The sequence below is a fragment of the Notamacropus eugenii genome, chromosome 4, assembly GCF_028372415.1.
Source record: "Notamacropus eugenii isolate mMacEug1 chromosome 4, mMacEug1.pri_v2, whole genome shotgun sequence".
NCBI lineage: Eukaryota > Metazoa > Chordata > Mammalia > Diprotodontia > Macropodidae > Notamacropus > Notamacropus eugenii.
The window spans coordinates 229,129,740-229,143,775 of NC_092875.1; the positions used below are offsets into that span (position 1 = coordinate 229,129,740).

The window sequence follows — 14,036 nt, forward strand, 5'->3', positions numbered from 1 at the left end:
AGCCCGCTGTGGTCGCGAGTCCTAGGCTACACTGACATCTGCCGGGCTGAGAGGAGAGAGGAGAGGAGAAGACAAGGAAGGAGAGGGACTCAAGTTCAAAGCAAGAACTAGGGAGGGACTGGGGAGACTTCTTTGAGACTGCAAAATCTGGGGGAGGAAGTATCTTTCGATTGGGTCTTTCACAGTGACTGCAACCTAAGCAGAACGGATTCTTCCTTTGGCAGCCCCGTATTCGTGATTATTTCTTAGCCTCCCCTCTCTGATAGGCATTACTTTATTTCATCATTTTGCGCTAATGCTCTTGAATAACGAATGCCCGGGGAAGGGCTGGGAGAAGGGGGAGGCAGACTAAGGAGAGGTGCACACAACCACAGGAACCCAGAGGTGGATCGGTCTACTGAATTCCGCCCCTATTTTAAACCTGAGGCAATCCGCGCCCACCCACACAACTTGAACTAATTCGGGTATCAGAGTAACAGTAATAACTGAAATGTATACAAATGTTTTAAAGTTTGCAAAGCGCTCATCCTTGTTTGGGATGTGTCCGCTGAACGAGTTAATCAGATAAATGTCTGCACAGACTGAAAGTCCACTCCCAGAGCTGATCGTAAGTTTCTTCAGCGGTATAAAGCTTCTGACAGGCTCCCTTTCCCCATCAGAGAAATGAGAAAAAGTTAATACTTTTTTCCTAGTTAATACTAGAGTTAATACTCTTTTCCTAGAAACTTAGCTGCTTGAAAGAGTTAAATGGCACTTGGTCTTTCAAGCTGTTTCTGACTTGGGTTTCATTTGTATCAGGGAGACTAGCCTCTCAATATAGTGGTGGTATAACTAACTGAACCTGGTTTTTAAAAAAAACAACACCAAAACAGGCTATTCAACTTGATTTCCTTTAGTTTGTGCCGGAATCAATTGGACGTTTTAAGCCAATTTTGTTCTTCTGGATCTCCAAATTGGATGAAGTTTTAAGTTCTGGTAAACCAAGCTAAAGAAGACTACGTCAAAAATGAATGGTTACGGTAGACAAGACTCTACAAATCTCAACTCTCAATGAAAGTTCAGGGTTGTATCCAGTCGCCAAAACTGGATGAAAAAGAAATCGGAGTCCCAGTAAGTAACCGAAACAGAGTCTCCAAATAAACTAATTCAAACTTCACTTCTCAAAGGGGTTAGAACAAGGAAAGTAGGAAGGGGGGAGCAAACCCCTAGCTCCAACCTATTTGGAGAGGTGAGAACTTCCCATCTACAAACAATGCTCAGATAAATCTGCTTATGTAATGTAATTACTCTTGGTCTTGTAATACTACTATTTCTAGGGCCATGTCTTCACCAATAAAGGAAAGTAGAAGTTAGAAATTATATGAATAATTAAAACTGATGACCTCCTCCCTTCCCTGACCCCCCCCCCCCAACCACTACAAAAAAAAAAAAAAAGCTAGATAACTAAAAATGACTTAATCTGACTCCAGGCCAATTCCCAAGGAAGGGCAAGGTTTTCCACATATTTTCTCATTTCATCCTCACCAAAACCCTGTGATAGGTGCTGTTATTATCTCCATTTGACAAATGAGGAGGAAGTTGAGTCTGAGAGAAGTTCAGTGGCTTAACCTGGGTCAAACAGCTGGTAAGTATCTGAGATACAATTAAACTCATATCTTCCTGACATCAAGTCCAGTGGTCTCTCCACTGTATCAGAAAAGCAAGTCTTATTAGTAAAATTACATTTTTATATCCAATTAAGAACTATAAAGGGTGTATTTTGGAGTGCTTTTAAAAAACTTGTGTAGTTCCATTAACCCATTAGGTCATCCTGATTACTACTCCATAATAATTCAATTCAGCAAATGGTACCTACTATTCCTAATATTTGCATGGCTTTGTACAAAATGTTTTTGTAGACATTATCCCATTATCTTCATGTAACAATCATGTCAGGTAGACTTACAGATCTTATAGATCAGGGCTTCTTAAACTTTTTTTCTGCTCTTGGCCCCTTCAGCACTTATTAAACTGGGGGGTCTCGCCCCTATATCCCACAGTTTAAGAAGTGCTCTTATAGATGACAAAACTGATGTTTGATAACAATGCCTAAGGTCTCCCAGTGACAGCCTGGGACTAAAACACAGATCTTGTGATCACTGGTCAAATACCCATTCCACATAATCACAATATAAACTAATGACTGGTATTTAGTGTATTAGATCTTCCAGTGCATTCAGTCATGGAATCAAGAAAAGAATATGCCATTGCCATTGTGGGCAGAAAGGCAGAACACCCTCCCCCTAAACAACCACCACTGCCTATGGCAGGTACAAAGAGTACCAAAGTACCAACTTGACCAAAGCACCAAACCCAGGCATTGTAACCATAATACCTCCATTACAAGAAATTCATTCCTTTGAATTAAGGGTACAATCTGGTCTCAATCTCATAATTAATATAATGAATCAATTAATCTTGTATTGTCTTTTCAAATTAAGTATCTGAAACTCCAAACTCTTTCTAGGAAGGAACATGACCTGACTTCCCTGTATTCCCATTCTCCTTGGGCAAAGATGGTACAATACCTGCCTTGAATTTCAGCTACCCTTCCCCCACTGTCTCTCTAGGCAGCCGAACTAATAGGAAAGAAGGGTAACTGCAGGCTAAAGTGAAGGAAGTAATTATGTGCCAAACTTATGGAGGGCCAAGAGTTGGAAGTGTTTCATTCAGCCCTCTGTAGTGTCTTCTATACTGTCATTGTAATTTTTCTGTAGCCATAATTATGCAACATTTATTGGAAATTAATGTGCTTAAGTTATACTCTAGTTATATTGGAGCCAACATAATAAAGGACATCTGTGAGAAAATAATATTAAGTTGGGTGTAAAGCATTCAAAATTCATGTCAACTTCAGGATCATAGACTTAGAGCTAAAAGGATCCTTGAGGTCACCTACTCCAACCTCCTTATTTTATAGATGAGGAATCTAACAACCCACAAAGGGGAAATAACTTACTCAAGGTCAAAAAGCTAATTAGTTCAAGAGCCAGGATTCCAAGATTCCAACTGAAGTCCTCTAACTCCAAAACCATCTTTCCTTGCTTTGTACAATTTTGCATTTCGTTTCAGCCACTTTTTCCATTTCACGTTTTTTTTCCCATTTCAGTATGTTATTGTAAAGGAATGGGGTTCGGCTTAGACAATTACCCCACTTAGAGTGATAAAATGCTATGCCCTGATCAAATGAGAACACATCTCCATAATTCACTGTGTGAATAAGTCCTGGGCCCTTGCTCTGGGGGCAAAAGGAAGTCTGTTCCAATTGGCTGAGGAACTAAGTTATGTCCCCTTGATATTTCAATGTTCCTTAGGTTCTCTTCGGACCATATTGGAAGGGAGTCCTAGACCAGGGCCAAGGCACTCTCTTCTCTCCCTAGTAATTCCTCCTTAAAGGAGGCTCTCTCTCCCACCATCAGACAATTGTTCATATTTAGTGAACAATTAAGATGTGTTCTTACCCAATAAAAGTATCAGAGCTTAGTATCTTACCACATATTTTAAATGGGGTGAGTAGTTTCATTGATTTACTCAATGATGACTGAATACCATGACCCTGACATATATAAGGATGAGTTGAGGGAACTGTAGAAATTTAGCCTGGAAAAGAGAAGACTTAGCCATCTTCTTAGCAAAGAGAAGACATGATAGCAATCTTCAAATATATGAAGACCTATCCTATGGAGGAGTGATTTGTCATGCTCTACTTGCTTACTATTAACAGAATCAGGAGCACAAGTTAAAATCTTCATAGATGCAGATTGAGGCTTGACAGAGAGAAAAACTTCCTAACAATTATGGCTATCCAAAAGGGAAATGGATTGTCTCCTTTGCCAAATGTCTCCAAGAAGAGGCTGGATGAGCACTCAGATTAGTTGTAGAGGATTCTTGGTCACATGTTTTGGACTGGATCATTTATTCCAACTTTAAGCTTCTATGATTCTGTTATCCTATGGATGAAGTTAAAGGAAAAAGAGAGAGATGCCACAATACAAACATTATCTGAGTCCAGAGAGCTCATTTATGGAATGAAACTCACAAAGAATCCCAAAGCTTCATTATAATTAATAGCATCAAATCCCTTTCAACTAGATCACTATTGGACTGAAGAGTGCTGAAATTTACTTATTTAAATCTTAACTCCTTTCCTTGTTTTGCTCATTTTCCAGTGAAAATGTTTGTAAACACTTCAAACATTAAAGAAAGGGAGGAGTAAAATTTCTAGGCAAATATGAGATATGAATTGCCTCAAAAAAATAATTAGCCATCCTAGAAATGATTAGGTGAGATTATAGATTTAGAACTAAAAGTGATCTTAGAGGTTATCTGGTCCAATCTCTTCATTTTACAGATGCAGACAGGAAATTCCAGAAAGTTTTGAGTGAATTACTCAAGGTCTCACAAGTGAAAAATAGAAAGTAGGATTCAAAGTTACGTGCTCTGACTACAAAGCCTGTGCTTTTTCCGCTGTTCAATGATGAAAGATCTTTGAAAAGCGTGTCATAGTAATAAATGCCATTTTTCCAATGAATAAATGATCAAAGAATATGACTAGGCAATTGTCAGAGGAAGAAATTCAACCTATCAATAGCCATATGAAAAATTGCTCTAAATCACTAGTAGAGAAATGCAAACTAAAATTCTGAAGTACTATCTCACCCCAATCAGACTGGCAAAGAATCAAAAAAGAAAATGACAAATGCTGAAGGGGCTATAGGTAAATCAGTATGTTGGTGGAGCTGTGAATTGATCTAGCCATTCTGGGAAACAATTTGGAACTATGCCCCCAAAACTATTAAACTGTATATATGCTGTGGCTCAGCATATTGCTACTAGGTCTAGACCCCAAAGAGATCAAAGGAAGAGGAAAATGACCCATATGTACAAACATATCTAAAGCAGCTCTTTTGGTGAGCTGCTGAGGGGGTATACATCAATTGAAGAATGACTGAGGTTATGGTATGTAAACGTAATGGAGCACTATCATGCTACAAGGAAAGATGAAAAGGGCGACTGCCATCTTGCTGCCACCACGTACTGCCATCGCAGGAAGCCCTCCACCTTGCCTCCAGATCCACCAGCAGCATGAATCAAGAGAAATTAGCCAAGCTTCCAGCTCAGGTTCAGATAGGAGGCAAGGGCACAGCACACAGAAGGAAGAAGGTGGTGCATAGAACAACCACAGCAGATGACAAGAAACTTCAGAGTTCTCTCAAAAAATTGGCTGTGAATGATATTGCTGGTATTGAAGAGGTGAACATGATTAAAGATGATAGGACAGTTATTCATTTCAACAACCCCAAAGTCCAGGCTTCCCTCTCCACAACACCTTTGCAATCACTGGCCATGCAGAAACCAAGGCAATCACAGAAATGCTACCTGGAATATTTTAAGCCAGCTTTGCGCTGACAGCTTAACGAGTCTTAGGAAGTTAGAGGAACAGTTCCAGGGCAAGTGTTGGATAGTAAAGCACCCAATCCTGAAGACATTGATGAAGAGGATGACGATGGGTCAGATCTCATAGAAAATTTTGATGAAGCATCAAAGAATGAAGCAAACTAGTATGATGGCTCTTGGCACCAGCATGGACCAGGTTGGAGCAAGGAGCAGGGGTTCCCAAGCTGTACAGTGGCAGCGAATGTCACCTGTTAAGAGTTCAGTAATATAAATATTTTGTATATTAAAAAAAAAATGAAAATAATGGTTTCAGGGAAACCTGGGAGGATTTGTATAAACTAATACAAAATGAAGTCAACAGAGCCAGGAAAACAATAACAAAAAATGGTAAAGACAAACAACTTTGAAAGGCTCAGTGTAATGACCAACAACAATTCCAAAGGACTCATGATGAATCCTGCTTCCACTTCCTGATAAAGAGCTGGTGGACTTGGTGTGCAAATTGAGGCTTTTTTTTTTTTGTGGACATGGCTAATTTGTGGGAATCTGTTTTGCTTGACTATACATATTTGTAACAGGTTTTGTTTTTCTTGCTTTCTCCTGGGAGATGTGGGAAGTGAGAGGGAGAGAATTAAAAATTGAAAATAAAATATATGTTTAAAGTATATCATAATACCTTAATATAATGTTGCCATTATTACTACCTTCTTTTCTGCCACCTCCTCTCAAAAGAAAAATACTGAACACAAAAATCTGAACACAACAGATCCTTGTTGCCATATTTCTCTGAATTTAGGCCCACCCTTTTTCTCTGTTTATGTCTAGTCTTTCTTATTTAGACTGCCAGCCTAAGCAACAGTATTATTCTAAACAAAGAGTAAAAAAAATAAGGTCAGGAGGTCTGCTCTGTAGCCAACTAGCGGTGCTAACCCATAGAATTTGGGCAAAGTTCTCCTCAGTATTAAATGACCTCTTTCAAATCTTCAGATGCAGTGTCTGCCATTAAGTCCTAGAATCGTATTTGCTAAGGGAAGGAGCCTTATTTAAGGGTCCTGAAAACAAGCTATTAGTGTTGAATGCATTTTTACTTATATTTATGTATATCTATATGTATATATATATATAAATAATCTAGACATCTGTAATTCTATGCTTCTAAGATGTTTGAATTAGATTCTGCCATGGTTTGGTGGACAACAAAAAAAAATGTAAGCAACGAAATACTAGAAATAGTCTCAGATTTGAAAATGATCAGTAACTAGGACTAATAAAGTTTGTACTAATTGCTATCTTGGTGAATCTGTCTGCTGGTCTTAGAATAAGGCATGCCTTGCAGAGATTTGGCCTGAGTGTAACATGCTTTTCTTATCGCTTCTAGAACAGCAGATTTGAGAACAAAATGTTCTAGCCAATCAGAGGTTGTGGGGGAAAGTCTAACCAACCCAAAGAGCTGTTTGGGAGTCCAAGATCTTTGATGAGTGTGTAAACTCTCACACAGCATTCTACTTTGACCTACTGGGGAAGCTTATCTTAAATCTGCTTGACCATTGACCTGGTAGTAGTGATCATGAGTGTGACACCAAAAACTTTTTCCTCAGCTAGCAGTCAGCTAATTTCTGCTGAGAGAGGTGTTAGTTGATAACTTAAGGTGATAAATCTTCCCAGGCGTATTTGCATTTAGGCATCACCCTTCCCAGGAGGACTGTTTATTCTGCATTAGGCCCTTTCCATGCATCCTAAGAAAAGATGCTGAAGCTAGAATTATGAGAAAACATTTGCCTTTTCTTTACAGTCAAAAAAAAGAGGAAATAAGAACAAAATAAAAACTAGTACAGATATTTGTAGGGAAAAAAGTATTCCATATATGGTGTATAACATAAACTCAAGGCAACTCATAGACAAAATGTTAACTCATATCTAACACCCATCTCTGCGAAAAGTTTAGGGTATTTGTTGAAGATCAAAAATCCTTCAGGATGCAATGGAAGTAATCTCTACTGGTGACATTTCTGACCCTGTGACAGGAAGCAAGGGCGATATTTAGAGGAGAGTATCTTGTAGAGTATCCCTGAAATTCAATTCAATACAACCAATGAACATTTATTAAGCAACTACTGTCTACTTGACAAGGGAAGATAACATGAGATTATAATTGGTAGCAGTAGAGGGAGCATCCAGACCAAAGAGGTCTCAGATTAGGATACAGTGTGGCATCTGGCTGAAGTCCTGAATTTGGAGTCAGGAAAACCTAGATTCAAATATCAGTTCAGGTGTGTAATAACTGCATGACCCTGGACAAGTCACTTAACCTCTCTGAACCTCATCTATAAAATGATATTGATAATAGTACCTACCTCACAAGGATGTTGTGAGAATCAAAAAATAGAATATCAACATGTGCATGTGTAAAATGCTTTTTGAAACTTAAGTGTGCTTTTTCTGCATGAGCTACTGTTATCTAAGCCTTATTGTTTCATCTAAATAAATACTGTGGGTAAGCTACCATATTAGGCACTGGGAATACAAAATGAAAAGAAAACAAAAGACATAGTTCCAAAGGAGTTTAAAAAGACACAAACCCTGCCCTCAGGGAGTTTTAAATCTAATAGGAGGAGAAAACATTTATATAAGTAGCTTGTGCACATTAGAATATGATAAATGAATAGGACAGGTTCATAGAGATGATGATATATTGAGGAAGGAGTCATATCACCTATTAATAAGGATAGCACACCTCCTACCTCTGTTGAACACGGGGAACCAGGGAAGCATCCCAAGAGATGTTCAGCTGAATAGCTTTGCTGCCCTGACAAGACTATAGTTTCAGCTGGATATTGTGACTCGTGCCTGTAATCCTTGTTCTTGAAAAGGCTTAAACTGGTAAATCACTTGAGCTTGGCACTTTGGAATTGAAGTGAGCTAAAAATCAATTAGGTGTCCACACTAAGTCCAGCATCAGTATGGTACCCTGAGAGTGTGTGTGGAGCAGGCAAGGAAGAAGGGATGATGGGAGCTAGTACTAGGCTGCCTAAGGGAGAGTGAACTGGCCCAAGTGAGAAATAGCAAATCAAAGTTTCCATATCAATCAGCAGTTGGACCTGGCTCATGAGAGGGCCACTGTATTTCTGGTCAGCCCAAAATAGAGAGACCCAGACTCAAAAGATAGATTATGGTTCCAAGAAGATTGCTGGATTTCCATGTCCAAGAGAAAGGTTGCAACTTAGATACAACACTAGAAGTGACACAAGGGCAAGAAAATTGAAAAGAGCTGATGAACTAGTTCATTTTTCTTTCTTTAAAATATTTTGCTTTTTTATAATTACATGGGAAGACAATTTTTAACATTCTTTTTTTTAAATTTTGAGTTCCAACTTCTCTCCCTCCCTCCCCTCTGCTCTCATTGAGAAGGCAAGCAATTTGCTATAGGTTATACATGTGCAGTCATGCAAAACATATTTCGTATTAGTCATGATGTGAAAGAAAACACAGACCAAAAAAAACTCTAAGAAAAATAAAGTTTAAAGAAGTATGCTTCAATCTTCATTGAGACTCCATCAGTTCTTTCTCTAGGGATAGACAGTATTTTTCATCATAAGTCCTTCGGAATTGTCTTGGTGCTTTGTATTGCTGAGAATAGCTGATTCATTCACAATCGATCATCATTCAGTACTGCTGTCACTGTGTACAATATTCTAGTAGCTTTGCTCACTCCACTTTATAAATCTTTCCAGGTTTTTTGAGAGGATCCTACTCATCACTTCTTGTAGCACAATCATACTCCATCACAATCATATGCCACAACTTGTTCAGCCATTCCCCAATTGATGGACATTCCCTCAATTTCCAATTCTTTGCCACCACTAAAAGAGCTGTTATAAGTATTTTTGTACACTTAGGTTCTTTCCTTTTTGTTTTTTTTTCTGTATCCCATTGTGATACAGACCTAGTAGTGGTATTGTTGGGTCAAAGGGTAGGCACAGATTTTTTCACCCTTTGAGCATAGTTCCAAATTGCTCTCTTCAGTGATTGGATCAGTTCACAAATCTGCCAACAGTAATTCACTTTTCTTAGCCCAGGTTTTGTTTGATACCCTCTTCTCACTCTCCACTGTATTCACTGCCATTAAATATGTCATCTTTTGCCAGATGTGGGACAGATACTATCATCATATCTTTAGCTATTAGCCACATAGAGCATGTTGCTCTTATACTTACAAACTTCATTATGCCACCTATACCAGATTATCCCTCTCAAGTACATTAACACATGCATAAAAATAGGCCAGATCTTGATTTAAGCCTGGGGAACCATAAGGAAGAACTTTGCCATATAAAGGTGATCCCAGACAAAATTACAAATTAAATAGTTTACTTTTGGCACCTCTATTCTCTTCTTTCAAATGCTCCTTTTTGTGCCTTCCTCTAAACTTCATTCTCTCCTTATGTGGATGCAGAAAAGCATCAAATAAATTCATTCACACTAAGGTATGAATGACTAATAGTATAACTCTTCCTGACATATTTAAATTTTAATATAAAAGTCAATAGAATAAGTCTCTAATTATGGAATTTGGGGTATCAACCAGCTTCAGAAAAAATACCATCCCAATTAAATTACCAAAAAATTATTTTACTGAATTAGAAAAAAATAACAAAATTCATTTGAAAGAACAAAAAATCAAGAATATCAAAAGAAATAATGGGAAAAATGTAAAGGAAAGAGATTTGGTAGTATCAGATCTTAAACTATGTTGTAATGCAGGGAACTATTAAAACTATAAAAAGGTAGATCAATGGAATAGAATAGACATACAATTTGCAGCAGCAAATAAACATAATAACCACATATTTGACAAGTATAAAGATTTAAGATTTAGGGATAAGAATTCGTTATTTTGTGAACACTGCTAGGAAAACTGGAAAGCAGTATGGCAGAAATTGGGCATAGACCAATATCTTACACCATTTAGCAAGATAAGGTCAAAATAGATATATGGTCTAGATATAAAGAGAGAGATTACAAGAAAGTCAAAAGAACATGGAACATATTACTTATCAGACTTATGAATAGTTGAACAATTTAAAAATAAACAAGAGACAGAAAGCAAAGTTAGGTGTTACTATGTTAATTTAATGTTAATGGGAGTTAAAAGATCTTTCCTGCCCAATAATGGGCCTCAGGTGGAGCCCATTAAGGGAAGCTTGATTAGGGGAGGCTTGTTTTGTAGGAAGGTGCACATGTTTTGTTAATTGCTAATGAGGTTCTGGGTCACCAGGGTCCTTCCCTCTGGCTCTGAAAAGTATATATATGTATGTATGTATGTATGTATATATGCTGAGGTAAGGCTTTACTTTGGGGGCTTACTCTTTGGAAGAATGTTTGTGTGCCACATGAGACTCAGATGTTGGTACTTCTTTGTCTGGTAATTACGTATGTAATAATGGTCAGACAGTTGAATCTGCTTACTGTTCTGTGAGAAATGTATTGCTTATGGTCAGACAGTTAGAAGTCCTGTTTGTTGGTCTTCTCTGCTTGTATTTTCTCTGTTGGTATATGTGACTAAAGATTGTTGACTCCTCAAAAGTTGCTTCTCTTTGAAGAAAACAGATCTAAGAAGCTGTGCTAGCAGGCCATCCTGGATGTGTCAGGGTGCTTGCTGCTACAGGTGTAAAATGGATAATTTTGATTACATTAAATTAAAAAGGTTTTGTACAAATAAAACCAAGATCAGAAGGAAAGCAGGAAATCCGGGGGAGGGAATTTTTAGACAATTCATCAGATAAAAGTCTCATAACAAAAATACAAAGAACTTTGTCAAATCTATAAGAATATGAGTCATTCCCCAATTGATAAATGGTCAAAGGATATGAATAAGCAATTTTCCAATGAAGAAATCAAAACAATTTACAGTTATATGAAAAAATGCTCTAAATTATTATTGATTAGAGAAATACAAATTAAAACAACCTTGAGATATCATTTTACACTTATGAGATTGGATAAAATGATTAAAGGAGAAATCACCAAATGTAGGAGGGCATGTGGAAAAATTGGGACATAATTCATTGCTGGGGGAATTGTGAACAGATCCAACAATTTAGGACAGCAATCTAGAATTATGGCTAAAGAGTTATTAAACTACCTTTGAACCAGCAATACCACTGCTAGGTCTATTTCCAAAGATGAATGGGGAAAAAGGAAAAGAACCTATATGTTCTTTTTTTTTTTTTTTTTTTGCATTTTCTTTTTTTTATTAATTAATTTATTTATTTTTAGTTTTCGACATTCATTTCCACAAGATTTTGAGTTCCAAATTTTCTTCCCATCTCACCCCTCCCTCACCCAAGGCACCATGCATTCTGATTACCCTTTCCCCCAATCTGCCCTTCCTTCTATGAGACTCCTCCCTTCCCTTATTCCCATCTTCTCTCTTTTCTTGTAGGGCAAGATAGACTTCTATACCTCATTCTATACCCCATATTATTTCCCAGTTGCATGCAAAAACAATTCTCAATATTTTTTCCTAAAACTTTGAGTTCCAACTTCTCTCCCTTCCTCCCTCCCCACTCATCCTCACTGAAAAGGCAAGTAATTCAATATACATTTGTAATTATGCAAAAGACTTCCATAATGGTCATGTTGTGAAAGACTAACTATATTTCCCTCCATCCTATCCTGCCCCCCATTTATTCTATTCTTTCTTTTTGACCTTGTCCTTCCTCAAAAGTGTTTACTTCTAATTACTCCCTCCTCCCATTTGCCCTCCCTTTTATCATCCTCCCCACACCCTATTTATCCCCTTCTCCCCTACATTCCTGTAGTGTAAGATAGATTTTCATACCAAATTGAGTGTGCATGTTATTCCCTCCTTAAGCCAAATGTGATGAGAGTAAGCTTCACATTTTCCCTCTCACCTTCCCCCTTTTCCCCTCCATTCAAAAAGCTTTTACTTGCCTCTTTGATGAGAGATAATTTGTCCCATTTGATTTTTCTCTTTTTCCTCCCAATATATTCTTTTATCACCTCTTAATTTATTTTTTAAGATATCATCCCTTCCTATTCAACTTACCCTGTGCTCTCTGTCTATATGTGTGTGTGTGTGTGTGTGTGTGTGTGTGTGTGTGTGTGTGTGTGTATGTGTATAATATCCCTCCAATTACCCAAATACTGATAAAAGTTTCAAGGGTTACAAATATTATCTTTCCATGTAGGAATGTAGACAGTTCACCTTTAATAAGTCCCTTATGACTTCTCTTTGCTGTTTACCTTTTCATGCTTCTCTTCATTCTTGTGTTTGAGAGCCAAATTTTCTATTCAGCTCTGGTCTTTTCATCAAGAATGCTTGAAAGTCCTCTATTTCATTGAATGACCATTTTTTCCCCTGAAGTATTGTACTCAGTTTTGCTGGGTAGGTGATTCTTGGTTTTAATCCTAGTTCCTTTGACTTCTGGAATATCATATTCTAAGACCTTTGATTCCTTAATATAGAAGCTGCTAGATCTTGTGTTATCTTGATTGTATTTCCACAATACTCAAATTGTTTATTTCTGGAGGTTTGCAATATTTTCTCCTTGACCTGGGAATTCTGGAATTTGGCTACAATATTCCTAGGAGTTTTTCTTTTTGGATTTCTTTTGGGAGGTGATTGGTGGATTCTTTCAATATTTATTTTACCCCACGGTTCTAGAATATCAGGGCAATTTTCCTTGATAATTTCATGAAAGATGATATCTAGGCACTTTTTTTTTATCATGGCTTTCAGGTGGTTCCACAATTTTTAAGTTCTCTCCTGGATCTCTTTTCCAGGATGGTTGCTTTTGCAATGAGATATTTCACATTGTCTTCTATTTTCATTCTTTGTAGTTTCTTGATTTCTCATAAAGTCATTAACTTCCAGCTGCTCCATTCTAATTTTTAAAGGACTATTTTCTTCAGTGAGCTTTTGAACCTCCTTTTCCATTTGGCTAATTCTACTTTTTAAAACATTCTTCTCCTCATTGGCTTTTTGGACTTCTTTTGCCATTTGGGTTAGTCTATTTTTAAAGGTGATATTTTCTTCAGCATTTATTTGGATCTCCTTTAGCAAACTGTTGACTCAATTTTCATGATTTTCTTTCATTGCTCTCATTTCTCTTTCCAATTTTTCCTCCACCTCTCTTACTTGATTTTCAAAATCCCTTTTGAGCTCTTCCATGGCCTGAGACCATTGCATATTTTGGGGGGAGCTTTGGATGCAGAAGCCTTGACTTTTATGTTTTCCTCTGATGGTAAGCATTGTTCTTCCTCATCTGAAAGGGTGGAAGAAAATACCTGTTCACCAAGAAAGTAACCTTCTATAGTCTTATTTTTTTTCCCTTTTTTGGACATTTTTGCAGTCAGTTACTTGACTTTTGAATCCCTTGTCAAGTGGAGGGTATACTTTAGGGACCTATAAGTTCTCAGTTCCTCCAAGGTGGCACAATCAAGGGAGAGGAGTTTACTCCTCTCCTGGTCTGTGCTCTGGTCTGGAAGCAACCACAAGCTTTTCTGCCCAGCATCTGCGAATAGAATTCCTTCTCCAGAGCCTCCACCAGCTCCACGACACCAGTGCTCTTCCTCAC

General features: G+C 37.7%; 1 pseudogene; it reads left to right on the forward strand.

Moving 5' to 3' along the window:
- Nucleotides 1-7: 7 nt before the first annotated feature.
- LOC140501014 (transcription factor BTF3 homolog 4 pseudogene) lies at nt 8-9,299 on the forward strand (annotated as a pseudogene).
- The last annotated feature ends 4,737 nt before the right edge of the window (nt 9,300-14,036 follow it).